Source organism: Excalfactoria chinensis, chromosome 2 (assembly GCF_039878825.1).
Source record: "Excalfactoria chinensis isolate bCotChi1 chromosome 2, bCotChi1.hap2, whole genome shotgun sequence".
Taxonomy (NCBI): Eukaryota; Metazoa; Chordata; class Aves; order Galliformes; family Phasianidae; genus Excalfactoria; species Excalfactoria chinensis.
Window position 1 is genome coordinate 3834307 of NC_092826.1, and position 27874 is coordinate 3862180.

At 43.3% G+C, this 27874-nt stretch overlaps 1 protein-coding gene and 1 long non-coding RNA gene across 5 annotated transcripts in view; one reads left to right on the forward strand and one right to left on the reverse strand.

Moving 5' to 3' along the window:
- Positions 1-12028: 12028 nt before the first annotated feature.
- LOC140247961 (uncharacterized) lies at positions 12029-19332 on the reverse strand. The gene is made up of 4 exons (XR_011902790.1): positions 19197-19332; positions 17023-17187; positions 13788-13876; positions 12029-13137 (listed from the first exon to the last, which is right to left on the reverse strand). It is a non-coding gene; the product is annotated as an uncharacterized lncRNA (long non-coding RNA).
- Positions 19062-27874, forward strand: part of PTK2 (protein tyrosine kinase 2) — a 175874-nt gene continuing 167061 nt past the window's right edge. For 2 of the 4 annotated variants that reach the window (XM_072328191.1, XM_072328193.1), the window contains exon 1: positions 19062-19297. The gene's annotated coding sequence lies outside the window, so the exon portion shown is untranslated. The remainder of the gene's footprint in view (positions 19298-27874) is intronic. The other 2 variants (XM_072328190.1, XM_072328192.1) reach the window with 1 other exon arrangement.

Sequence of the window (27874 nt, forward strand, 5' to 3'; positions counted from 1 at the left end):
GTGCCCATATCTCAGCAGCACTGATTTCTATAGCCCTACCTGCTCCTTTTGGAGACCTTTTATCCCACCACATCCAAGGCCAGTAAGTAAACATGACAGTTTAAGGAATTATAGAATCATTAATGTTGGAAAAGACCTCTATGAGCATCTAGCCCACCTGTCTCCCACCAGTACTGCCCACTAAACCACATCCCTAAGTACCACATCTGCAAGCTTCTTGAACACCAAGGAAGGCCAGATAGGGGTGGTTAAAATCAGACAGAATCCATCTGGCTGCAGATCCCGCTTTCAGTGCAATCCCTCATTTTTCATCTGTTTGTTTTGTGTGTGTGGCTTTTATTTTTTTTTCTTCCCTTTCAGCTCTACTGGGAGATGGTTGGAAGTACAAAGAGGGGAAAAATAACCGGTGAATACGTAAACAGGAACAACTCGTTCTTGGATTGAGAGCTGTCTTGTGGACAATCTGTAAGCCAGTGTTTTAAGTAAAATACGTGACTGACGATCCCTTACAAGGAGCATGAAGTAATTAATACCTGGAGGTGGTACACAAGGCTGTGGGAAAGCGGGATGAAGGTGTAACAACACGGGAGAACAGCAGCGTTGGAGAAAAGCTCACACCTTTGGAGGCGGCTTCTCATGGGGGAGCAAGCTGTAAAGAAAGTACATGAAGAACAAGGACAAGTGCCTTCAGCGCATCATAGGGATGTGTTAAGGACCACGGTCCCATATTTCAGGAGCAATCACAATGCAAGATGCCTTTTTTTCTTTTTTAATTGCAGCAAATTGTTGACTTGCTTGAGCTTTTCAAAACTGGCGACACTCATTATAGTTAAGAATAATTGCATAAACTACTTTGATATTCAAACACACTTGAATAAACAACTACTCATTGAAGTCTTCGACTAACTGTTGCTTTTGCTGGTTGAACCTTGTGTTTGCTGCAAAGATTACTTCCTCGTGGCACTTCTGAAAGTTAATCCGCGAGTGCAACATCTAATTTGAGGTCCTTGCAGTTAATTGCCCACACAGCTGAATTCTGCAAAACTGCTCAATTACTAAAAGGCAAAATCCGAGCTGTTTGTTTGTTTTCCCATCGGTGGGAACCCGGCTTTCTGCTAATCAGTGACTGCAGCTGAAATGAATTCATCATCGCAATGGTAAAACAAGTGGTGCATTCATTTAGCAGCATGTTAAACTGTGCGTGCATTTTAGTCCCTTTGCAATGTGGTTGCCATGGCATTTGTGGGTGGTGGTGAAGATGACAGGAGATTCTTAACATAAATGCCAAACCACGTTATAATGTATGTCATGCTGACCTGCTATTCATTAGGTGTCTGCTCTTTTATCATAAAGAACACATCAGTTCAACTTTCCCTTCAGTAAGTGATGTGAAATCTGAACCGGTGGTGGCTACAGGGACGTAAATCATTGGACAAACTTTAAAGGTTGGGTTTCTGTGTTACTGAGGCTTTCCAAAACTGTCCAGGCATTAAAGGCAAATGGCAATAAGGTGCCAGTCTGCACTGAAAGGTTGGGTTGTGCACCTGACTATGGACTTCATTCTAGCAATTCTATCTTGTCATAAAGTGCAGTGATCGTTAGGAATGTATTAATTAAAATATACAGTTGTAGTTCCATAAGGGTTTTTAATTTGGGGTAGTGAAAGCTGTAGCAGAAATGGGTATTTCTATAGTTCCCATACTCTGTATTTGCAAACAATCTGGAAGCTTGTTTTCCCTAACTTTACAAAGAATCAAGCAATGAAAGATATATTTTGAGATCCTTTTCCTTGGGACTATATCATTTTTGTGCCAAGGGTTGGGGCTTCTTCAACTGAAGGGAAGCCATTCTCTATAGATGTATTCATATGCTTTTCACACACGTCTTCTGCACATGTCTCTGCTTGGGCATGGACATATAGCAGTTTTGTGAAGCTTCTGCTATTGTTTCGATTAGCTGTGCCATAAGGATATCACAGAATCATTGAATATCTCAAGTTGGAATGAACCCATGAGGATCATTGAGTCCAACTCCTGGCTCCACACAGGACCAAGCAGAGTTCACTGTTCAGTTACAGTTGTCTATCTTGTATGGAGGGGCCCAAAACTGAACACAGTACTCAAAGTACAGCCTCACCAGTTGACCCTGTTGCTGATACAATCCAGGATACCATTGGCCTTCTTGGCCACCTGGGCACACTGCTGACTCACATTCACTCAGAATCAGAATCACAAAATCAACACCCCCACATTTTTTTCCTTCATGTAGATTTCCAGCCACGCTGCCCCAAACCTGTATTGTTGCCTGGGGTTGTTGTGACCGAAGTGCAGGACCTGGCATTTGGTCTTGTTGAGCTTGGAAGTGATTACCAACGGGAGTTTACAGTGTGCTGGCACCAGGCTCTGAAAACGGAGCTACTGTGCTGCTTGTGACAGGCTGTTCTGCAGTGAGAAAGGCAGTGATTAAGATGTTGCCTGCTGATCACACTGGCAAGAAAAACGCTGCCAGGAATAAGTTCAGCAGAGGATACAAAGCCAGTTTTTAGGTGCCAAGTGTTGTCTTCTCATCTTCCCTGGATTGAATTTTGCCCTGCAGGTCCTGACAAAGGTCACAGTCAGTGACACAGCCACTTCCTTCAGCCCCCAGCCATATAACAAGCCTGAGCAAGGAATACTGGCACTATTCACTGGGCATGCAAGGGCAGCAAGAGCTGCTCTTGTTCTGTATAGCAATTTCAGCTCTTCTGGCATTCTTCATTCAAGAGCATTAACCTGCAGTCTAACATTAAGCACTATACGCTCTTAAATTCTTATTTAGCTACATGCACTCGAGAGTGAATGGCTTCTTTTTCCCCCAGTATACCCACATAACTCCTCTCAGCTCCGATGGGATTTACATGGGTTTATCAAGTGATAATCAAAGCCCCAGCTAACATTTACTATGTAATTTCCTGCTCTCCTAATGCACAGAGAGTATAACTTCGTGCTGTTAAGAGCAATGAAACAGGAAAAAAACATTGAAGGTCAGAGCTCAGCCTTACTCTGGAAACCTGTTACACGTACAGCTCTTTTTAAAGCCTGTGCTAAATCATACAGGAAGAAGAGAATCAAAGTGAAAACTACTTTAAAAGTCAGCATCCTTCCAGCTCTACCCATGTCCTTCGTTGCTCAGGGAGGTGGTGGATACCCCAACACTGGGGATATTCAGGATCAGGCTGGAGGAGACCCTGAGCATCCTGATGTAGCTGTAGGTGCTCCTGTTCATCGCAGGGGAGTTGCACTACGTGGTCTTTAAGGATCCCTTCCTACTCAAAGGATTCCATGATTCTATGAAATACCTCGTGCCACCAGCCCTGGGACTTGTTAGTTCCCATGCTTTGGCCACATCCTACATCCACAGCAGCACGTTGAGCTTTCTCTCACAGAGAAATTCCAGTGCCTGGTGAAAGCAAAAACGGCAGCAAACTCTGACACATCCTTCCCTCTACTTAAGCTGGGGACCAGAAGTTCATTGCAGGGGGGCTGGACTTGATGGTCTTTAAGTGTCCCTTCCAACTCAAACAATTCTATGATTCAGTGGTTCTATATGACTGAGAGCTCTGTCCAAATGGCTCTCCAGCGAGCTCAGTGCTGTGAGCCTTGGGAGGCCCAACCACCCTTTGGTGACAGATCTTTTCCCAGTATCCAATCTGAACTTCTCCTGTTGCTGCTTCACACCATTCTCTCAGCTCCTATCTCCATTCTCAGAGAGCAGAGCTCAGCGCTGCCCATCCTCTCATGGCAAGGAGTTGTAGGCAACCATGAGGCCTCTGCTCTGCACTGAACAAAGCCAGGGACATCAGCTGCTTCTCACACATCTTCCCTCCAAGGGCTTTATGCTCCTGCAGCCTCCCACCAGGCAGGCATGGAGCAATGAGTCCTTCAAGCCCTGTTTAGTGCCCAGAGGAACCCAGTGTGAGTGGCTGAGTGTGGGGCTCCTCTCAGCACCAGCCTTTCTAACCAAATTTTGTACCACGTCCTTTTTTCTTCGCATGAAACATGCAGAGAAACACACAGCCTGAGCACATTTTACACACCTTTACAGTCTCGAGCCTCAATATTGCCCTCCATCACGGCAGAAGAGACTTGTGGAAGAGGAAGCTGAGCAGAAGGAAGTATGGAAAGGCACGCAGTTTTAATAACCACTAACACAAAGTGTAGCCGCACGCCGAACCACCTCCCAGGGAAAAATCAGATTAGCTGCAGCAATACCACACAGATTGCAGCTCACTGGAAAAATCGAAAAGGAAAACCTCATGGGGTGATTGCTTCGGGGTGAGTTTGTGCCAGATGATCACCACCAGCTCACTGCAGCTTGAGGGACTGGAGCGTGTTCGTTGGGGTACTGTAACACAGATGGCTTGCTGGGGAAGCAGTGTGATCTGCTTTCATCCAGCAGCTGAAAGAAAGCAGAGGAAAGGGTTGGGTTTTTCACATTTGTATTGGAAAACTCGCTTGCTCTAAGGGGAATGTCACACAGGCTCAGCTGCAGGCAGATACAGCCGGCAGCATCCCACACACATACCAACACATACGCAGGGAGCACACACAGTATGCAAACACCCTGCAAGCCCAAATAAATACCTCGAAAATCAGTTGTGCTCCAGGGGATAGAAAGTGCCTGCCCACACACAACATTAAAAAGTTAATCAGTGTTTAGAAATTTCCTTGCAGCTTCGGTACTACTGCTGCTTCAGTGAGTAAAACACTGGCAAGAACAAGGGACGGACTAGGAGAAGAATGGCAATTGGTTTTAGCAGCTGAGATAAATGATAAACACAAATCATGGAATCATTTCACCTCCTTTCAGGCACGTATTGAGAGCTATAATGTCTCTCCTGAGCTCCTCCCCTCCAGACTAAAAAATCCCTCTCCTTCTGCTGATCCCCATAAGACTTGTGCTCCAGATCCTTTACAGCTTTGTTGCCCTTCTCTGGACATGCTCCAGGGCCTCATTACCTTTCTCATAGTGACAGGCCCAAAACTGAACACAGTGTATGAGGTGCGGCCTCACTGGCTCTGAATACAGAGAGTTGATCACCCTATTGTGGTCCAGCAGCAACCTTTGCTCAGGTCCCGGTTCAGGGAAGAAGCCACTTGTGGTCTTCAGAAAGGATGAAGGAAAAGATCAGAGACAATAAAGGATCAGCCATAGGGAAACATGTTTTCACTCTCTGAAGTTCGTCATTGGAATTGATGACATTTTGATACGTCCACCTCAAGGTGCAATGTGATGGAGTCCTCATTCCTAGAGGCCTTCAGGACACGTGGATGTGGCACTAATGGACAGGGCTCAGTGCTGGATCTTGGTAGGCCATGTTGGTGGTTAGATCTGGTGACCTTGAAGGTATTTCCAAACCTGGCTGATCTTAGGAATTTATGGTGCTGAGATTCTGTCTTGTCATCTCTTTGAGTGCCACCAGCTAAAGATGGGAATCAGCAGTTTCTGAGGTACACTGCTGCTGTTTTTACTCCGCCCTCGCTGTTACTGTGCAACTCAGTGTGAATAGATCGACAGTTGGAACAAGGACAGATTTATACTCATCTCCCCACAGACTGGGCTTTTGGATTTGCCTTTTTCTAAAAGTTTCTGAACAGAATGGTTTTTATTTTGTTTATAGCCAGAGTTCTGTTGTTGCATCCAGTGGCACAGAAGTTTCGCTGCAGGTAGTGAGACCATACATGTCTCATTCCAGGGCTCTAGGGGTTTAGCTAAGAGATGTTTCTGCATCCAGAAACGTGTCTGGCATGTCAGGATGGAAATATCCTTGCATTATACTTTTAAAAAAGGTGGTGGGAGTGCTTCCAGACTGAAATAGTCTATTATCAGAATATGCACTCTCTAAGGTAAGAGTCTTGGAAATAGCTTTCCATAGGACCAAAGCTTTATAGGAACACACAAGAAGGATAGCGAGGAAAAAACATCCCCCCCTTCAAAGCTTACTAATTGCTGCCTGCATTACAGTTGTGACAGCCTAACATTTTACAGCTCATTTCTCTTAACAGCTGATAAATGGTTTGGTTTTATGTGCTATTCCCTGTCTGGAGAAGTTCACTTGCATCAACAAAATATGATCAATGTTCCCTGAGCACAGCTGCAGCAAGGCAGCTGGCTGCATCCCTATTAAATTCACCTCTACTGCTTCTCTTCTAGTTTTGCCACGGGCTCATTTACTGACCTTGAGCGTGACGTTTCACCTGTTGAGGTGCCACCTGACTCACCAGTAGGGGAACACTTCTTACCCTTCGAGCTCTTCACACGAAGCCACAAGTAAAAGCTGTGCATAAGGAGGCCTTTCTGGAAATGATTCTCCTGTTCTTAGCTGTCCCTGGCACGTTCTGGACACAAAGGGAAGAACATTTTATATATAGGCACGGGGAATATTCCTTTAATGAATTTAATTAGAAATGAATGCGTATTCTTCACTCTGATTAAAAGGAAAAATAAAATCTCCCTTCTGATTTCTGCAATTGATATTCACAGTTTTGTGTATTTCTCTAATAACTTCTAAATGTGTTTGAGAAAAAACTGTACACCAGGGTTGATAACCCTGATGTGTTGTTTTTTTTAAGCTGCGTGAGCCCCACAGCCCAGTTTCCATTGCATCACCTCAGGCAGCCGTACCGATACAGCTGCAGCAGCACAGAGCTGGAGAGAAAAGCAAGGGACAAGAACGCTTTCGACTGCTGTTATTGAAGACTCAGCATCTTAAAGCTAAAGCACAAAGGACTCTATTTTCACGGAACTGGAAGCCTCAGAAGACTTCAGGACACTCAGCCTATAGGTCAAAATTTATTATCCCAGGCTCCTATGCCAGGAATTGCAAAGCAGTGATGTGCCTGGTTTGTAATTATTATTTGTTTAGCTCATAGAATCAGGTTGGAAAAAAAACATTAAGATCTTCTAGTCCAAGCCATCATCACCACGTCCACTACACCATGTCCCTAAGGGTGTAAAGCTTGTTGGGTGAAAGTCAGAGGACTCTGTAGAAGAAAGGGAGATAAACCTACAGAATTGTTTTTACAGCCCTCTATGAGTGTGTTTTTGGAACAAACAAACCCAAACACTACAGCTAGTTTTCATTTCCAGAGGGAAGGATCTGAATCCCAAAGACAGCTGGGACTGAACTGTGCTGTTTATGTGCTGTGGGTGCTCAAGGGAGAGGACCCAAAAGTGAACGGGGAACTCAGTAATTTAGGAGGGTGGAGACACCTTACAGGGAGAAGGAGGAACCAGCTGCCAAGAAACTACCTTGGGAAAAAAGCAAACACAAACAACTCCATGGACATGGACAAATGTAGGGTGGAGACTGAAAGGTTTCTAATTCGTGGCTACTTTACTATACGCCCTAGGACTGGAAAATTAACTGTTTTGTGGTTGAATTCCACCAGTTCAGGGTCAAGGCAGCTCATGGTGGTGCACTGATGACTCGTGAGCTTCTTTCAGGCACAGGCTCCTCTGGCCATGCTCGTTGTAGGATGGTCCTAATCCATGTGCTGCTATACTTTGCTCAGGATAGGTCATCAGCCCTAAATATTTCCTTTTATAGAAATAATAGTGAATATTAAATAATAATCCCCAATAATCATAATTAATATTTCAACGCAAATTTAATAAAAGAATGAGGTAAAGGACTTATTCACTAGTTAGGATAAGTTGGGACAGTTCTGCTTACTTTTGTGACCACGTTATAACAGCGAAGGATTTAATTCAGGTCAAATTATTCACTGAAAAAGGACTTGATCTTCTTTTGGGCCAGGAGTATCATTAGCTCCTTCCTTAGTCTGTTCTTCCAAAATACTTACTGCTGAAAAAGAGAGGAAAAAGGATGAATCATTGCAAAGCTGCAAATATTTGGCTGCTTTAGCAGTAGTAAAAGCCACTCTCCTGTAGTAATCTCTTCCTCTGTGGGCTCACTTCAGCTTATTTTAGCTCATGAATGAATGTACCAAGTATGACCCTTGAAATCCAAGAAACAAATTCTTACATTAGAATGAAAGCGCAAAATAATGAAGGAATCTTGGTCTATGTGCCTAAAAATAGACATGACCAAGCCTGTATTTCAGGGCATCAAATATTCCACAGGTGACTTTCCAGTAATTCTGGTATTTGACACTACAGCTGCAGCATAAGAAACACAACAGAAGCCTAATGAACTGTAAAACAGTCCTTATTTATTGTGGTAAATAGTCTAGTGCTTGTACTATTTTGACTGAGGGAACGTTGTTTGATATGGTAGCTTAAAATAACACCACTACAGCTATTCAATGCGTTCTTTTAAATCTTGTTTCCTGCGGCTGACTTCTCAGGCAGAGATTGACTGGAGGGATGCAGGGAGAGCATCTATCCACACAACAAGTGGGGCTGTGAACTTTCTCCTAATTTCTGCTACTCGTAAAGAAAACACCCTCCAACTCTTCAGTAGCTTGAGAGAAAAGAAGCTCTCTCCACTGTAAAGAAAATGCAGATAAAATCAGAATTCACTTGCCAAAATTTAGGTCTGACGGAGCCTCGTAAGGTAGCAGTTCTGTGCACTGAACGCTGCAACTCAGCTGCTTCGTAACAGAAGACATTTAGGGGAAGGTATAGAATTGCTTTGAAGCTTTCCAACTCTAAAAGAGACCGCTGATGGTAAGACTGAACAGATATATTTCAGATCAAAACAGCTATAACCATAAAATTACTCGCTGATTTTATCAAAAGATATTTTGAAGCCTCGTAAAAGAAGAATTTACACCACAATCCGATCATGCTTAGAAATCACGAGCATGTTGTACTGCTTTATGGTTAAATAAGCTGTAGTCTGTCTCCAGCAAAAAAAAAAAAAACTACTTTGGAATCAATTTAAAGAGTCAACAAGCTCGGTTCCAGCTATACAGCCTTGCTAAGTAAAACTCTGCATGGCTTGGCAAGCTGAAAATGGAACTGGAAGCTGGATACTCCAGAGGGACCTTCAGTAAGTGATTTCTTTTTTTCCCTACCTACAAATGTTAGATTATAATAATTTTCTACAGCACACACAAGCATTTTGCAGAGGCTCAGGGTTGGTCTAAAGGCCACCGTAGTCAACAGGAGATTTTCTGCTGATCTCTGGAGTTGCCTCCCATCTGGGAAGCTCCAGGCACTGCACACTTAATATACGGTGAGCCCACGTTCACCCTGCATCTGCAGCAAGCCAATCCATCACTTCAGCTACCAGCAGCACAGCACAGACACAGTGGGTGTGATAACAAATGCACTGCCTTTGTGTCCTTCGTTGTGTCATGACTTCGGATGATTCTGCCTATGGATTTTAGAGTGGATCCTAAAAACATGGATATTCATCTTACTTCAGCTTCTAAAATGCTAGCAGGTACTCTAAGCACCCAACAGGGTCGGTAAAGATCTCACTGTGAAGCTCAGAGTGTGACTATAGATGTATACAATTCAGGACAAGATGCTGAGCACTCTCATCTGCTTCAGCGTGGCTTGCTTGAATGAAGAAACCTCCATTACAGATTCTTTGCTCAGATTAGCTCTGCCTCATCTTTTGGCAAGGCATTTTGGAACTGTTGCAGCCTGCAAAGCTCCCAGCAAATATGGAGAGAAGGGAAATGTGAAAGGCACAAACCCATGCAAACACTAGCTGAGGTGTCCCTGTTCATTGCAGGGGAGTTGGACTAGATGGCCCTCAGAGGTCCCTTCCAACTCTAAGGATTCTGCCTATGAAACATCCCCAACATATGCCATGAGCATGTGATGTGGTGCTCATGCTGAATCTCACAGCCTCCTAAGCCCTACTCTGAGAAGCTCAGTACCTGGACTATAGAATTGCTTTTTCATGCATTAATGTTAGGAATCTACTCAGTCTACAACTATATTCCCTCAAACCTCCTAAATTCAAACCTTCTCTAAAATGTAGAATTGTTTTGACGTAGAGCTCATAGCCCTAGAATGAAATCCTGCTTTCTGCACTACTTATACATATTCATTCTGTTTAATGTATGCACAGTTCCCCTCCCAGCAGCGTGCAATAACCACATGCCCATACGTTAGTAGGTTACCACGGTGTGCATACGATGTGTTTTCACAAATCACATCGTGTTCTGGCAATTGGTGTCATCTGGTCATTAACAAAGACAACTGCTGTTAAAAACACTAGAAGCTTCTGGAATTCTCACATTATCAAGATTAACTGAGACTGTTGCTCTTCTCTACAAATACTTTCATTGGTACCTGGCTAGGAGCAATGGCCCTCGTTTCTAATCTTGACATCAACACCTGCGAGTTTCTGTTGTCAAACTTTCCCCATTACAGCAAAGGGGAACCAATAAGTACCTGTAAAGCCAACTTGTTTTTTAAGCATGAAATCTCTCAAATGCCTTAGCAGGCTTTGTTTTTACTGCATTCTGGTCACATTCCTCTGATTTAAATCAGAGTAAAAGAACAGTGGGGTAACCAATAACAGGAACTTGAAACATCTCAACCACTGCTCGGTAAATAAACAAAGCAGCTCAGTTTGTAACTAGCTCAACAGCAACAAATACAGAAAATGGCTGTTGCAGGAGCTGATCGAGCAACATCAGAACAGAACACTAAGGAAATATTTGCCTCTCCCTTAAGCACAACTCCAAACTTTCCCCGCAACTGTAGAAGTTTTTCCTTACGCTACAGATAATGGTTGGGGACACAACAACTGTATGAAGACAAAGAAAAAAAGGCCATTGAACACACTTGGTCTTCAGTGTTCAGACAGCTTCATCCTCCTACATGTAACACCCAGTATCTTTCATAGCTTTGGAATTACTATGCCTATTTAACAGATCAGAACTGGGGACATCGGAACACTAAATGACATTAAGCCCCCATGATACAGCAGAATAAAAGGCCTAACTCCACACTGCTTCTTCTAACCTGTAAACTCACTGAGGGTTAAATATCCTGGATAGTTGCAGTGCTGGTAAGTATTAGAACACGAACAGCAATGCACAAAAAAATATGTTTCTAAATAAAGACTAAGAAATAATCCCCAGCTGATTTACAAAGCTCCTTTCCTTGCTGCAGCCAGCCCGCTTCCTAGAGAGGCAGGCATCCACAACAAAGAAATGTTTGACTCCTTGAGACAGTCATAATTTGGTACATTCACTGTTCCTTTGTCTCTTGCTGTTTCTGAGGCAGCTTTTACTCAGCGCAGTAACTGTGACGAAGCTAGACAGTCACACTTGTTAACTGCTTCAATAAAAATTAAAACTCTTAGACTCTTATTTGGAGGGGGACTAATATTTTCGAGAACAAAATTATATTTAAAGCTGAATTATTAATATAATACTAATATATATAAACATATGAATGTAATATTTATCTTAATGTAATATAAATATTAAGACAGGGATCTCCTTGGAGTCCAGCGAAGGGCCACAGAGATGAGAGGAGAAGAGAGGAGAGGAGGATAGCATTAGGCTTAGTTCAGCTAGAAGGGACCTACATAGCAAGAAGTCACTCCTGTGTGTGCTGTGATCAACCCATTTAGTCCTCCAAAGCAAAGCACGTTGATTTAAATCCAACCACAGGCCTTCTCTCTTCCTTTTTTGGTGCAATACTTTTCCCACAAAGTAAATAAACTCAAGTGTGGTATTGTGGTAGTCAGATAGTAAAGCACTTCACAGAGCAGCTTCAAAAGAGGCCAAGTTGCTGAGCCTGTACTGAGAAAACCGGTAGGTAGAACTAAGGGCTTAATGTGGCAAAAAGGACAATACCAAAAATCTCTCTTTTATACTGTGAAACATGCCAGTGAATATCAGTTAGCATAGAAGGGACACAGAATGGGATATTCAGGAGTTGGACAATCCTAGAATCATAGAATCTTTAGAGTTGGAAGGGGTCATTAAAGCTCATCTAGTCCAACTCCCCTGCAATGAACAGGGACACACACAGCGCGATGAGGTTGCTCAGGGCCTGATCCAGCTTCCCCCTGAAAGTCTCCATGGATGGGGCATCCACCACATCTCTGGGAAACCGGTTCCAGTGCCTCACCACCCTTGCTGTAAAAGACTTCTCCTTATATCCAACCTAAATCTACCCTCTTTAAGCTTGAAGCCGTTTCCCCTTGTTCTGTCACCATAGACCTTGCTAAAGAATCTGTCCTCTTTTTTTTCCTGTAGCTCCCCTTTGTATATTGAAAGGCCACTATCAGGTCACCTCTGAGCCTTCTCTTCTCCAGGCTGAACAGCCCCAGCTCTTTCAGCCTGTAAAGTCCCGTGAAGAAAGTATTTCCCTAATCACCACTGTCTTCTAACCATATCTGGTAAGGCATTTAATTCTATGTTTGATACATTCAAAGTCTCATGTCAAAAAAAATTTGTACAAGAGCACCTATCGTTTCTCTTCTGAATCCTAAGTGATAATAAATTATCGGCCTGTAATTAGGCAACTGAAGAGCGTGGATCTGAAGTCAAGAAAATTACAGTCTTCTTTTATTCTATTTTTATTCCATCTTTCAAATTAGAACTGGATGAAAAATTTAGAGGTATGACAGAAACCTTCTACCTTGATATGCTTCTTCAGTCTGACTTAAAGTTATGAGGCCATTCATTCAGTGGTTCCCAAGTAATGACTTCATTTAGATGGCAGGGACTCCCTATGCAGCCATCATACAATAAGTTCAGGTCATAAATACAGGTCAGCAATATCTTGACTACAACTTAAAGCGACTGTTTTTTAACAAGAGGAAAATGTGATGCAGGAGGATTGTCTCTGGAACAGAAGACGGGATTGGAAGAATTTCTCCATCCTAGAACCAAGTGCTAGAATGTGTTCCCGTCAGCATATCCCACTCCGCAACACAGCTATCAAAGATAAAGACACCTGGTCCAACAGAACAACTTCAGCCTCTATCCACCTGTCTTTGGTGGAAGCGGAGAGAAAGAAAAATTTCCATGGTCATGGCTTAAGTGAAGATGGAGAGAACCCTAAAATTCAGAGAAAAGGCATATAGAACAAGTACCAGCCCTGTATTCCACTCCTAAAATCCAAACCAACATAGCATCAAAGTCTTCATGATGCTGGAACAGATTCCATGACGACTGGTCACATTGTCTCAACTGTCAGAACTCCATCCACCTAGAATTAAAAAGAAGCTGATAGAAAAGTTGTAGAAACCATAACCAAATAAACAGAGGTTGGAAAATAAGCAATTACAAGAATCAATATGAACTGAAAAGAACTTGCTGAAATTGAGACTGGCCGGCAATGATCATCAATATCCACAGGAAAAAAAAAAAAATACTCTGTGTATTTGTATCTGTGTTTCAAAATAAACCTACAGAAGATCATTCTCAGATATCCGATACTTCACTTTAGCAGCAGAAAGGATTACGGCAAGATTTTTTCACCCCTTGCCCAGGGTCACCAAGCACAAGCCCAGAGCCACATCCAGCCTGGCCTTGAATGCCTCCAGGGATGGGGCATCAAGTTAAAATCCCTGTTCATTGCAGGGCAGTTGGACTAGAGAAACTTTAAAGGTTCCTTACAACTCAAACGATTCTATTTTTCTATGATAAAATATTCCTCAACAGCCATCTTCCCTGTTAGCTGGACAGACATCCCATGGGCCCAGTGTCACTCTGGAGAGCAGGAGGATTAGATCTATACATTCACATCTGACTGCTATATGTGTATTGAAATTTGCATTAAATACAAGAACCTCTTTGATCAAAACACCGCATACATTTTACACATCAAGGGGCTCTGCAGGAAAAGTGTAAGCTTACCAAAGCAGCTGAAGGGATTTGAGGAGGGATTTGATAGAGAACACAGTGATGACATCGCTGTCACAGTTTTTGCAAAATGCTGACTTGATCTGAATAACAACAAAGAACCAGAAATGCATAAGGACACAGAAAGAAAAACTGAGCTTTTTTCAATATCAGTTTGACTAAGTGAAAGTGTAAATGTCGCAGGATGGCTCAGAACTGGAAAGCTGTATCCTCGCTGGGAAAGCCACCAAGAACACTCCTAGAAAGTATGGTAGTCCAACCCTGGCTAACTAAGCCAATGTGGGGTCTTTCTTTCCACAAAGCAAAGCCACCAATGTGGACAAACATTCTGATTTTCTAGAAAGCCAAATGAACTTACTGATCTCTTCCTTCTACCTTGTCACTGTGCTGAAAGGCCAGGTAGGATGGCCCATGTTGCCACCCGATAACAAAGTGGTTTTTCTCCACAAATTAAGTATGCTGGGTGGCTTCCCTCGCTGATATGTCTGCTTTTAGACGGTTATACCTAGGAAATTAAAAAAATAAAATAAAAATGTTTCTGGGTTGGTTTTTTTGTTTGTTTGTTTGCTTCCCATTGGGAAATCAAGGAGATTATTACTGTGCTTCTAATTAAGATATTAACATTTGCTTTGGAGGTTTTAGTTAATAACAGCAAGTCATCAAATGGGTCCCCGAGCCACTAATTAGTTTTTTTCATACAAAATTTTCCTGACTCTGCACAGTTTTGCTGATTTCCCGTGGAACTTTCCTTAAGAATTTCTTTGTGTTTCTATTTCTTTTTCTTTTTAATAAATCATAAAGATTTCCATTTGATGCCTTCCCATTTATCCTCTGCTCTGCAGGCTGTACAAAAATGCAAATATAACAGTTAGGCTTTTTTTTTAAACTCAGATTGAAGATGAAGACGTGCATTGTAACATGAATGACATTTTGTTGCCTTACATTGTACCAATCTGTATGTTCAAACCATTAGGCTGCACCTAATTCCTGCAGTGCCCCTAATTCCTGCAGTGCTCATCCTCCACCTGTGCGAAATCGTTCACTGTTAAATGTAGGACCTGATCATAGAATCGGTCATAGAGTCATAGAATGGGTTGGGGTGGAAGGGGCCTCAAGAATCATGAAGCACCAACATCCACATTTAATACTAGACCAGGCTGCCTAGGGCCCCATCCAACCTGGCTGTGAACACCTGAAGGGACGGGGCATCCACAACCTCTCTGGGCAGCCTGTTCCAGCACCTCACCACTCTCATAGTAAAGAACTTCCCCCTGATATCCAACCTAAATCTTCCCTCCTTCAACTTTAAACCATTTCCCTTGTCCTGCCATTATCTACCCTTTCAAAGAGGTGACTCCCCTCCTGTTTATAGGCTCCCTTTAGGTACAGGAAGGCTGCAATGAAGTCACCCTGCTCCCTCAGCCTGTCTTCATAGGGGAGCTGCTTCAGCCCTCTGATCATCTTTGTGACCATCCTCTGGACCATCTCCAACAGCTCCTTGCCTTTCTTGTATTGGTGGCCCTAGACCTGGACGCAGTACTCCAGATGGGGCCTCAAGAGGGCAGAACATTGTCGAAGACTTCTTAATCCATGTTTGATTCAAATGATTTCAAAAAGCACTTTTTCCTCTCATGATGAAGAACATTACTGTGTATTTTAAGAAATTTTTTAACATCTTGCCATTTTCTCTCTCTTTTTTTCCCCCTAGATCCCTCTGCCTTTCACTGTCACAGCTTGATGTAGTCCTGCAGTTCAGAGCTACCTACCTGTCTCTTGTATGCCTGATCACTCCGGTTGTTTTAATGAATATTTACCATCCTGCAGAAAAGCCTGACTGCAGCTGTGCTCCAAAACACCGGAAAGAACTGGGTCTTTTTAAAGCTATTACTCCATCATTCAATAAAAGGAAAGACAATACATGGTGAACTATAATGAAGCTTCCTACCTTTTTGTTTATACCAGTGCAGCACAGGTTTAATATCTGCTGTAAATTGAATGAGATAATGGTGTAGGCTAGACAAATAACATTAGTATTCAACAGAATGCTTTACCTCAATATTACTTGTTCAATAATGACTTATAAAGGGGTAGTCTCATTTCCATCTACCAATAACCTCCATGGAGACAGAGCTGGGAAGAAAACTATTTTACTTTTCTGTAAAAAATAGTCAAGAATTAGAAGAAAATAAGAAACTTAAAAGACCAGGGTGTGAGTCACATCTCATAAAAGGTTACCTCTGTAAAGATTTAGGCTAATTACTTGGGCTTTCCAGTAGACAATTGAGAAAAATAGATACAATCAGAGAGCGATTCATTGTTTTCTTGGTAGGTAGAACACATAAACTGCTGAGGTGCCTCAGGAGCCTCACTCAAAGGCAGTGACTTTGAATGAGAAACTGGATTTAAGAGAGGGAAAAACAGAGAAGAGATCTCAAACTGGTGATGTTTTATGGTCCACATAGAAACAGCGACTCTCATTTACTCATGTTCATGAATCTGTGCTGAAGTTTTAAGTCTGGATAACTATGTAACCGGCCGTCAGATATACACTTGAACGCAGATCCCCTCTCCCAGTTGAGAGTTTCAATCATCACCTTTTATAAACTTCCTCTACGTTTGACTAACAATTGTATTCTGTAACGTGAGCAAGATTTCCCAGCAAGTGTTTTATCAAAGTGAGCGTGCTGCTGAAGGCTTCTGTTCTCATAAGCTTTTTGCTGGTGAAAAAAAGCAACAAGAAACCAGCACAAAATAATAATAATAATATCTCAACAGCACTCGAAACTAAGACTTTTTCAGGAATTGGTAGAAAGCATCAATTTGATTTATTATTTCAGGCTTGCCTTCATCTTACTTAAACCAGTGGGAAAACTCCCAAGGACTTGAGAGAGCATACTTCTTTTCCACGTGAAAAAGATTCAGCAGAAACAGAAGAATTAGGCTTTCTGTTCTAAAATTGTTCTGGCTTTACTCTGTCTCCTCTGTAAATCAGCCACATATCTTTTACTAGCTTTCTTGTCTGTAAAATCAGGAGAAATGGTACACTGATGCTTACCAGAGAATCTGCGGGAGATAAAGTTGTAAGTCATTATAAGGCTTTAAGCCAATATTTATTAGAGCAAATAGATTTAGAAAGGTATCTAAAACAAGAATATTTATTAAATGCATGTTTATCAGAAGGATAGGATATATTATTTTTCATATAAAGTAATTATCGCTACTATCTTACCTAAGGACACAGCCCTGATGAGGAGCTAAATGCTTTCAGGCCTGTTCACTCAGTAAATGTGTGAATTGGGGAACTCAAATATTGTCTCAGTTTTCCACAACATCTTCTTCACATCTTCCTAAGTTTGTTCAGAGGCTGGAGCACTTTGACATCTTTGGACAAAGGCTGAGACAAAGGAGAAACAATGAGTATTTGGGATCAAATGCTTGGACAAGTCATTTAGCAGAATTCCCTATCACCACATCATAAAAATGCATACAGCTCCATTTTCTCTTTCCAGTATTACACCTCCCCTCCCTTCCCTTCGTATTACATAGAAAACAGTGCTGTTTTTACTTGTGTATTTCCTCCAATTTTTCTCTATCGCTGTCCTCAAGAGTATTCTATTTTTGCCTGCATGTTACCGTGAACATCCTCCTTATTGAAAGCCTCCCAACATTCTGTCATCAGTAATTTTAATTAGCACTTTTCTACCTTTTCTGGCAGGAGCATCAATACTGATCCTCAGACCAATAATTATAAAATAACTCAAATCATTTCTCCTTCCTTCCCCTATTTCTGCAGGGCGATCCAGCTTCAGTTGAAAGAGTGTATTTGCTATCAGGTCTAGCCTACAAGTCTGCTGGGGAAAGAGCTCCAAGGAGCCTGACAGAGACATGTACAAACCTTGTGGGCTAAGAAAGTCAGTGAGTCTCCCATTTTATTTCTATTTATTTATTTACTTATTTATTTTAGCCCACATAGTTTTCAGCCCATATATATTTTATCTAATAGCCCAGTTCTTTTACAAAAGGTAGACACTTTTTGTACCTGTGATTAAAAGACAGTTTCTAGATATGCTGTTGCAATCTTAAAATCATTTAGATTGGAAAATACCTTCAAGATCATCACATCCAGCCATTAATTAACACTACCAGGGAGGTTCAGGTTGGATATCAGGAAAAGGTTCTTCACCAAGAGGGTGGGCAGACACTGGAACAGGCTCTCCAGGGTAGTGGTCACGGCACTGAGCTTGCTTGAGTTCTGGACAATGCACTCAGACATAGGGTCTCATTTTTGGGTGGTTCTGTGTAGAGTCCGGAGTTGGACTCGATTTATGTGGATCCCTTCCAACTCAGGTTATTCTATGATGATGTGATCCTTATGGGTCCCTTCCAAATTGGGATATTCTATGATTCTATCAAGTCCATTACTAAACCATGTCTCTCAGTGTAACATCCACACTTCTGCTCAATACCCCCAGGGATGGGGACTCTACCACTTCTCTGGGCAGCCTGTCCCAATCAAAGAATCACTGTATTTGGAAAAGACTTCTAAGATGAAGGCTAAACATCAACTCATTACCACTACACCTACTAAAAACCAAGTCCCTCAGTGCTACATCTACATGTTACTTGGACACCTCCAGGGTTGGTGACTGCACCACTGTCTGTTCCAATGGATTATCACAACCCGAACCTCCCCTGGGGCAGCTTCAGGCCATTATGTTATGGTCATTATCTTTTCTCAGGTGGGAAGTGAGAGGACACACGGAATCTGTCTCACAAAGCACATAGAAAGAGTGGTGATGCATCGGAACAGGTGGTGCTGGAGTCACCAGCCCTGGTGTTCAAGAAACATGTAGCTGTGGCACTGAGGGCCATGGTTAGTGGGCATGGTGGGGATGGGTCAATAGCTCGAGTGTGGAGAGCTGCCTCCGAGACACGGAGTCTCTGGATTATAGAGTTTGATTCCGCAAGTCAGGACGAGGGTTAAGCTTCCCTCCGCCTTTCCCTCAGCCCAAAGGGATCGCACCTCAGGGAAAGGAGCGAGGACGGACCCCGGGAAGCCGCTGAGTCCTCCCGAATGCGATCCGCGCCCCCTCACAGCACCGGAGACGACGGTCAACGGCTCCACCACCTGAGGCGCCTGCGCAGGCGGGGCGGGAGCTCCCACCTCCTCGGTGCGAGGGGCGGCAGCCTGACCCCCTCCCTCCTCCCCCGCAGCCATGTTAGTGCGGGGAGAGAGGGAGGGAGAGGGCAGCGCGCATCCCATGGTGCAGCGCGCCGGGAGGGCGGGGGAGCGGCCTGGAGTGGCTGGGGCAGGGAAGCTGGGAGGCAGGCAGGGAAACGGCTGAGCGAGCAAGCAAGGAAGCGAGAGAGCGAGCAAAGCAAGCAGCCGTCCGCCAACCTCACCGCGCAGAGCCGCCGAGAACGGGGCGAGCAGCGGGATCACCTCACGGCTTCATCCATCTCCGGGCCGCCGGGGCGGGACGGGGGCGGCTGCCCGCAGCGCGGTGAGTGCGTGAGGAGGGGGCACTGAGGAGCGGAGCGAGGCGGCCCCGACTTACATAACGGGGAGGGGGCGTCCCTGAGGGAGGTTGGGCTGGGGGAGGGGAGGGACGGGTAGCGGCTTTCCTTCTGTCCCCCCCATCTCCTCGGGGGTACGGCTGTGTGAGGGGAGGCTGCGCGCACACGGAGCCACGCTGCGAGCGGAGGGCTCCGTCCGACTGCCGGGGGGGAGGTGGGGGATACGGGCAGAGCCGTGCGGGGAGGCCACGGCTTGAAAGGGGACGGGGAGCCGCGGGCGTGTTGCATCCCGCCGCCCTCCCGGCCTCCCCTCACTGCCAACCGGCTCCGCGGCTCGGCCGGGAACGGTCCCACCGGATGTGGAGCGGAGCGGGACGGTCCGTCAAGTAAACAAAGGGGAAAGGGAAGGGGAAGGGGAGGGGGGTCCTCCGCCTGCGTTGCCCCTTCCTCCTCCCGGGAGGGCCGGTGGATGTGCGGCTGGTGCTCAGCGCCCGGCTGAAGCGGTTGAGGCTTCTTTCTTATGCATAAAGCCGATTTTCACGTCCGTTCCCCCTTGCAAAGTTTCCTCCTTTGAGGAGCGGGATGGGCAGTCTCTTTCATTATTTTTTTTTCCTCTTCTTTTTTTTTTTTTTTTATCCTTTTATTTTCTAGCTGGAGGACTGGAGCACACTGTAGCGCTTCAGTGCGAGCCGGCTGGCAGTCGGGCTGATTGAAATGCTTTGAAGGCAGAGTTTTACCCTGCAGGCCCCAGCCCCGCTGTTTGACTCGGCTGTGTCAGCCCGCAGCTCCGTTTTTGATGGGAATAATAGCGGTGCTGTAGCAAATGTGTCAAACAAAAAGTTCCGCTTGAAAGAGGGGAAGCGCTCGGGGATTCCTGCCGAAGTAAATGGGATTTCAGTGTGATAGCTTAAAAGTGGTGTTGCAATGCCCCCCCTTAAAAATTCAGGTTATTTCTGTTTTTCTATATCCTTTTTATATTTCTGTGTGTGTTATGTATTGTAATTGGAAAAGCCCTACATTCCTTCCAGCTAATCTGCCGTTAGCATCTCTGGTTTTATTAAACCTGGCTTAGTTCAAGAACACAGCTGGGTGGGGGCCAGAAAATTGAGTTAGACGGCTATTCAGAACAGCTTGTTATCTTACTGATGTTGTCCATGTCCGAAATTCCCCCGCTTCCTTTCTCCACCCATCTCCTTTCTGATTCCGTTTACAATCAGGCTGTTATCCACCACGTTTCTGTGTCTGAACACCTTTTTGCTCCTCTGTTGTGGTTTGTAGGGTGAGGGCCTTCGGGTTTCTTGACGTGAGGCTTATAGCAGAGATTCTGTGAAGTACGTGTATTTAATGAATTTAATGGGCATCAAATCCCAGGGTTTTACTAAGAAGAACAAAAAAAGAACAGGGAGGAGGCATTTCTTTAGTTGCTGTGAAACGTTTTCTCTCTGAGGACTGCACTCTTGAGTAGCTTTTTTGTCAGTAGCCAGAAGTTAATCTGTACTATTACATTTTAAATCCAGTGTTTGTAGGTTGATGTTGAGCTCAGATTGATGGTTGCGTTGGTTGACCTTTTGTTTCTATACAAAGGGTAAAACGTACACGTGAAAGGAAGACGGGATGATACTTTTTTTTTGTCAGTAAGCTTTATTCAGCCTTAGGTATTAATAAAGCGTGTGTGGTTGACATAGCAATCAACTGGTAGCGTCGGCACTGGAGCGCTTCATCCAGAAATGAATGTTCTTAGAGCAGCGCTCTGCTGTCTTGAGGGTGTGATTTGCTGCAAGAGCTTTAAGAAAAGTCGTAATTTCTAAAGATCTGATGTGGTGATGCAACTTCTCTTCAAAGCGATTGCACGCTGTTGAGAGGGCTTTCTTAAATATAATGGTTTACCACATTATGACTAATACTTGAAAGGGGGAAACCTTGGTTTTGTGAATTCCACTAAGCTCGTATGTATTCAGGGGGATTAGGAGAAGAGAGAAGCAGAGGTTCTTCTTGAAGATGTAGTAAACCAAGAAGGTCTGATGGTTTAACAGATTAATTTCTGTCTGTAGTTGACTGTTCTTATGTTTTTTGTTCAGTATTGATTAGTATTTTCTGTTTCGTTCACTGCGGTGTGCGGTAATCGTAGACTCACCAAGGTTAGAAAGGTCCTCCAAAATCATTTAGTCCAACCATCCACCTATTGCTGGTATTTCCAACTGGTGATAACAACATCCTCATTTCATACAGCTGTCACTGAAGATGCAGTTGTGTGACTCTTACCTCCATCAATGTGGTTCCAAGGCACTGTTTTCCCCTTTATGTCATGTAAGTGTAATTCTAATGTTTCAAGCACCACTGCTGAGTACTATGGACATAGTGACTTGAAGGTTGCAGCTATAGGTCAGTATTTAACAACTGCAGTGAACAAATTCTTACTGTATCGTTGCCCTCTTGTGCGGAGTGGCAGCAGAAATGATTTGTGTATGGTTGATGTTTAGGACGTTGTGATGTCCTTTGTGCTCTACCACAGTGTTCAGACGGTGGTTGATAGGTAATGAGGAGGACCTGCTGAAGAATGTGGTTAATTAGGATCTGAACCTCAGGCTTTGTGCTGTGGATTTATTCTTTTCTCTTTTCCCAGTAGGTTTGTGTTCTTTCTACCATGAAAGCTCCCTAAGTTAGTTCACTCTTAGCTCAGCGTTTAGTGTTTCTGACTGGGAAGTGTGCCTTACTACAAGGCTGTCTTTTGAGTGATTCGCCTTGAAGAGAGTGGCTTTGTATTTAAAAAGTAAGGCAGGTAGCTTGATTTGACTTTCCTCACTTGTAGGAAAGCAGACCTGGGAGAAACAGTTTTAATTACCCTGTGGGTTGTGCTGCAGGGTGTTTGAACTGCTAATGCTTGCAAGGTGTGTTCTGAAAGCTCTATCATGTGTTACATCCCTCCATCCAACAGCATTAGGGATCTTATGTATGGAAGAAACGCCGTCGGAGCTTTGCTGGAGGTGGGATGAGACTGAAACCTGGTGCTCTTTGGCTCTATCAGTACTTGAAATGTAAAGGCGCACATCACTGGTGTTGAGAGCATTTTGTAGATTAGGAAGAAACTGTTCTCCAGTGTTTGGAATCTGGCTTGAAAAGTTTGGTAGCCATTTCCATCAAGTAAAAATAGGAATGGAAGAGGTAAATAACGAAAGGTGAGTGCCACAGGCTTTGTTAGAGAACATTTTGCTCTTATGTTGACCTTTAATGTGAGTCCTTCTAAATTCCAGTCAGGTATGCAGCAATCCACAGCAGAACTGTTAAAACTTCCAGCTTCTCCTGTATTGGATTCTCTTTGTTCGCTGTGACTCAAAGGTTGGTTTCCCCTCTAATGCTATTTGTTGTTTTACCTGTTCTTCTGTTCGTTTTTTTGTGCTTGGTACCAGAAGTTCAGACTGTTACATAGATTCCTGCTTACTGAAGTATTGCTTCTTTGTTTTTGCTGCGAAGGGGAACTGAGTAACTCCAACTCCATTCTGTTTTGCTGCAGGGTTCCAGCTTCATACGGTGTAATAAAGGTCAGTTTAGAGCTTAATCCTTAAGATGAATCTTGGCTCTTTCCCCATTGGAACTGTAATTCAACTCGTTTCAAGACCCTGGGCTAATTTCCTTCCTGCTAATCACAAGCACATAAGCAAACGGTGTGCATCGGTTGTCCTGGAGACAGCGGTAGGAGATCACTTACTCTTCACTGCTGTCATTCCAGGTGTGCTGAGGAAACAGTAAACTGAAAGACAGTGTATATGTGAGCTCCTTCAGAGTGAGACCCTTCTCATGCCGATTGCATGGTCTGAATGATAGAGCCAAAGCTGGTGGGTACAGTAAGAGAGAGGTCAGAGGGCTCTGCCGACTGCTTGCTGCTTCCTGCTGCTGCTTGGGTTTCTTTTCATTGTTTGCCTTCACATGAAAATGTGCAATTCCTGCTTTTGTTTCAATTTGTTTTGGGGGAGGGGAGAGGGAACACACCATTCCAAGCTATTAAATGTCTTCGGAAGGCAGAGATCGTTTTACTTTTAGTCCCGTTAAAGTTCCTGGGAAGGATTAGAACCGGCAGATGTTTATTTCTTTTTCCTTCTCCTTTTTGACTATAGGAAGGAGGAGCTCCTGTTCTTTCCTGTTTCCTTGCTGCTAGGATAGCAAATAATTGGATTGCAAGGAAGTAGCAGAAGGCTAATTTAGCAGAAGCTCAAAAATGAGCTAACTCGATATGTTTCTTACATTTGAGTGCACCTCTATCCAGGGGCCCAGCTTTTTCCCTGACCTTTTCTTAGTGCTGCAAAGTGCTTTCTAATGTAAGCCGTAAGAGTCATCTGCATTTAGTACTTATTTCTTGAAGATGCTTCAGTAAATAGGTTCAGGATTAATGCTAACAAGAGAATGAAGCACTGATGGTACTAATAACAGACTTCTTACTCACCCCAGTGATTGAGTTATGCCCAGCAGTGGGGGTTGTTGTCAATCAGTGCCAGTTTCAATCCATGGGTTGTATGATCAGTGGAAATGCTGACAGGTGTGTTCACAGAAATTCTGTGAGCACCTTTAAAAAGTAACTTGTTACTGGTTTGAAAAGAGCTAAAAATTAATCCTTTTCTGAAACACGGAGCTCAAGAATATAATCTGCTGCCACTCTCGTGTCTTTACAATGAATGTTCATGATGTCGTGAGTGGTTGTAATCTTTCTGTCCTTTGTGGTTTTCTTCAGAATGTTGGACTTGTTTCCGCCTACTGTTTCTCTAGTGAAGGTTGGTGCATAGAGGAGATAATTTCAGGTAGTGTGAAGTGGAGTGCAGTTCTTTTTTCTTTCTGTCCAGCTAACTGGGCTGTTTCCCAGCTTTTATTTCTCCTATTTCTAGATGCTTTTCTTTAGGCAGAAATTCCTCATGCTTGTGGCTGAGTGCTCTTGTGTTTCATTCATGCCTTTATTTTCCCTTGGATTTTAGCTGTCTCCTTCATCCTGTTTCCTGTTCTTCCTCAGTGCTCTTTGTAGTGGAAGCTGTTTCAAGGTGAGGATATTTCTTCATAACAGATCTGACAACCTGGGCAGTAGCATTCAAAAGAAATATGTGCAGCAGGTACCTTCATAGTTGCTTGAACTTAATATTGATAAAGAGTACTACTTTCATTTTGTATGAGTCCTTATCTCCCTTTCTTCACACCTCCCCCAGTGGTTCCAGAGCTCCACTGAGGTATTGTTGTACTTCTGTTGTGATGCTGCAAGTTTTGCTAACTGCTGGTGGAAAGAGATAGCAAACATTGATACAACCGCAGGGCTGGAAGACAGGAGGCAAGAATTTTATTTCTGCCTCTTCTGTAGCTTATACATATATTTTCTTTTTCTATCTAATGCTGGTTAAGCTGATTTCTTTGCTATGCTTGGGCTTTGAGTACCAGTGTATAAACACATGGCAGTTCTGAAGTGCTTGCTGTAAGAGGAGCCACTCACAGGGAAAAGCAGAAAGCATGTTGGGTAAAAGCTGTTCATTTAAGGTGCTGCTTGGAAGGAACCTTGCCATGGCTATCTCAATTAATTCATGTTTGTCAGCGTACGCGTGAACCTTTCACAATGCTTGGCTTAGAAGTACATTTGCATTTACTGAATAAAATGCAGTCACTTTTAATTTAGCTAGTAGGAACAAAAGCGGCTTGATAATGCGTGTATGGGGAAAAAAAGCCATAGGTTGGAGGGTTTTAATTTCTAAGTTCTGTATTTCTGGAGTATGTGTTATGCAAGGCAGTTCTAAAAAGTGATGAAATTAAACAGTAGTTTTCTATCACTCTCTTCATCTGGGAAACTTTTGCATGCTGCTGACATGTGAGTTTCTGTTGGTGGCAGTGAAGTTTTTGCAGATGTTACAAACCAGTTTCTTTTCTTCTGTTAACAGCACAATTACAGGAATGCTGTTGATAAATGGAGAAGCAACTTTGAATTTGATCAGTTCTCATTTTCTATTTCAGGCTTAAGCCTTGTATGTCAGAAGTTTCTAGATCCTGATTGGTTTATTAGCCATCTTGTTCTGGTTTCCAAAAATCAGAAAGCTGTTTTCCTGCACTTCTTTGGTGCTTCTTGTTTCTGCAACCCCTCTTCTTGCTCAGTGTAGAGCATTTGCAATGTTGCTTGCTCAAATGTGCACTTCAAAGATGCTTTTCAAGGTTTGCAAATGCTGAGTAAGCTTGGATCTGCGTGGTGTTGGTTGCTGATGGCTCAGTGTGGTTAACCTTGCGATGTTGCAAAGAAGTCTATCTCTTATGTGTGCTGTGCTGGGGGTAAATACTTGGAAACATTACAATTGGAAAATACTGCTGAGGCCATCGAGTCTAACCATCAACCCATCAGCACCTCGCTGAGTACTGCCAGGGTTCAGTTAGAATGTTGCACTCATTTGTGGCGCTGTCCACCCAGAAAAGGTTTTTCTCCCTTTGGGATGCTTTTAGGAGCTGATCAGATACCTGAAGTGTAGGATGCATGAGAGCTGAACAGGTTAAGGTGCTGATATTTTATCTCCTTGTAATGTTACTTGTGTGTGTTGGTCTACTTATGGGAAGGGAGAAGATAAGGACTAGTGAGGGCTAAAACGAGATTGTTTACTTTAACAGGAGGGCTTGAAGTATTGTGTTACTTCTAATGTGAAGAGTAATTGAGTGTTGAAATAGATTGGGAGTGGTTCTCTTCACTGACAGTCTTTCAGAACCAGTTAGTTATCTGTCAGAAGGGAGATCCTGTTTGTCCCTATCTCAGGAGTGCCAGATTCACTGAATGGCCTTTCAGAGTTGTATCCACCTGATTTGGGGGATGTTAATAGGTGAAGAACATAGCTTTTCAGCTTTACACAAATAGTGTAGCTCACAGTCACCCTAGCGGAGCGAGTCCTCCCCTGATACTTTGTAGTTCTGGTGTAAATCTGTTGCAGGCAAAGCATCTTGTGTTTGGTTTGTGGTGTGTTCCTTCAGTTACATCTAAAAAGCTCAGGAAGGTCCTTGCCGTAAGTGAAGTTGTCATGCTCTTCTACAGATACAGTTATTACCTGAACATGACTGATAAACTTGAGGTGAAATCTGCTTACTGGTACTGAAGCAACTAGTTTCATTGCCGTTTGGTTGTACCTTTATCAATTTCATTGCAGAATACATGGCAAGCCACTAAGCTGCATGAACAAGTCAGTAAAATGGCCTTAGACAATGATTCTCCTTGATATAATGAGTATATTTCATTGCATAATGGTAAATTGAGTGTCTATTTCAGAAGAGTAGCCTGGAACTTCTGGTGAATTTATGATGTATCTCACTCTTCAGTGCCTCGCTTGTGTTTGGATGTTGCCAGTAGGCTTTCTCTTAATTGTTATTTACACGAGTCTGTTTTAAAGCAAGTCAAAATATTTCTTAGAGTTTTGTCATGAAAGGAGTAAGTAGCTGTTGAGATTACGAAAGAGAATTAAGTGATCTTAGTGAAAATGTGTATGGAGACAAGTCATGAGGTGGTTTGCATGCCTGTCTGTACTGTACACAGCCTCTGCTGGAAACTGGTATTGTGGCACGTCTTGCCTTTCAGATGTTCCTTCTGAAGATAAACTCATGGGCTGAAAAGCTATTTAAACCTTGAGTGAAAAGTTTGGTGCAGAAGTTGCTTGAACTAGTGTTCAGACTAGAAGGTGACTCTTCATCAGCACGGTAATCTAATATTCATTTCAGATTTAAGTGTAGTGGAATGGCCTGGGTTGAAAACGACTACAGTGATCATCTGGTTTCAACCCCCCTGCTATGTGCAGGGTTGTCAGTCACCAGACCAGGCTGCCCAGAGCCACATCCAGCCTGGCCTTGAATGGCACCCAGGGATGTGGCATCCACAACCACCTCGGGCAACCTGTTGCAGTGCGTCACCACCCTCTGTGTGAAAAACTTCCTCCTGGAGCCTTCTTTTCTCCAAACTAAACAAGCCCAGTTCCCTCAGCCTTTCTTTATAATGTAGACTTCTTGCTTAGTGATGTGTTTGAATGTTGTATGGTTTGGGGTGGAAATAAGATAATCCCTTTCAGGGAGTTCAGTAGTGTATGTTTTAGTGCTGATGTACGTAAATTCTGCTGGATATGTGAACTGGGCAATAGTATATAATGAAAAAGCAATTTCCAGAAGCAAAAAACATTCCTTCTATCTTGCATATGTTTTTTTGGTATAGATGAAGGATTAATGTTGGTAAGAGAAATGGAGGAGGAGGAAGCACATGGCACTGGTTTCTATTGTGGGAACACTTTGACTCTTAATGCTTTGTGAATATTCAATTGAGTTAATTACTCGTATTTCTTAGGTTACAGAAGGAAACAAAAAATAACGCAGCCAGTGCCTCTGTAAAACTTAGTCCAACAGTGGTGCAGAGTCGAAGCACCAAATCTACCACCTCCATCTGCTCCCCAGCGTTTGTCAGCATTTGTTTTTATAAGAAACTGAGTGTTGGCTTTCTGCATTTCGTTACCTTGTTGCCTGAAGTTCATTGCATACATGGAAGAGATCCACTCAGTTGTTTATTAAGGAGATTAGATAGCATCAAAAGG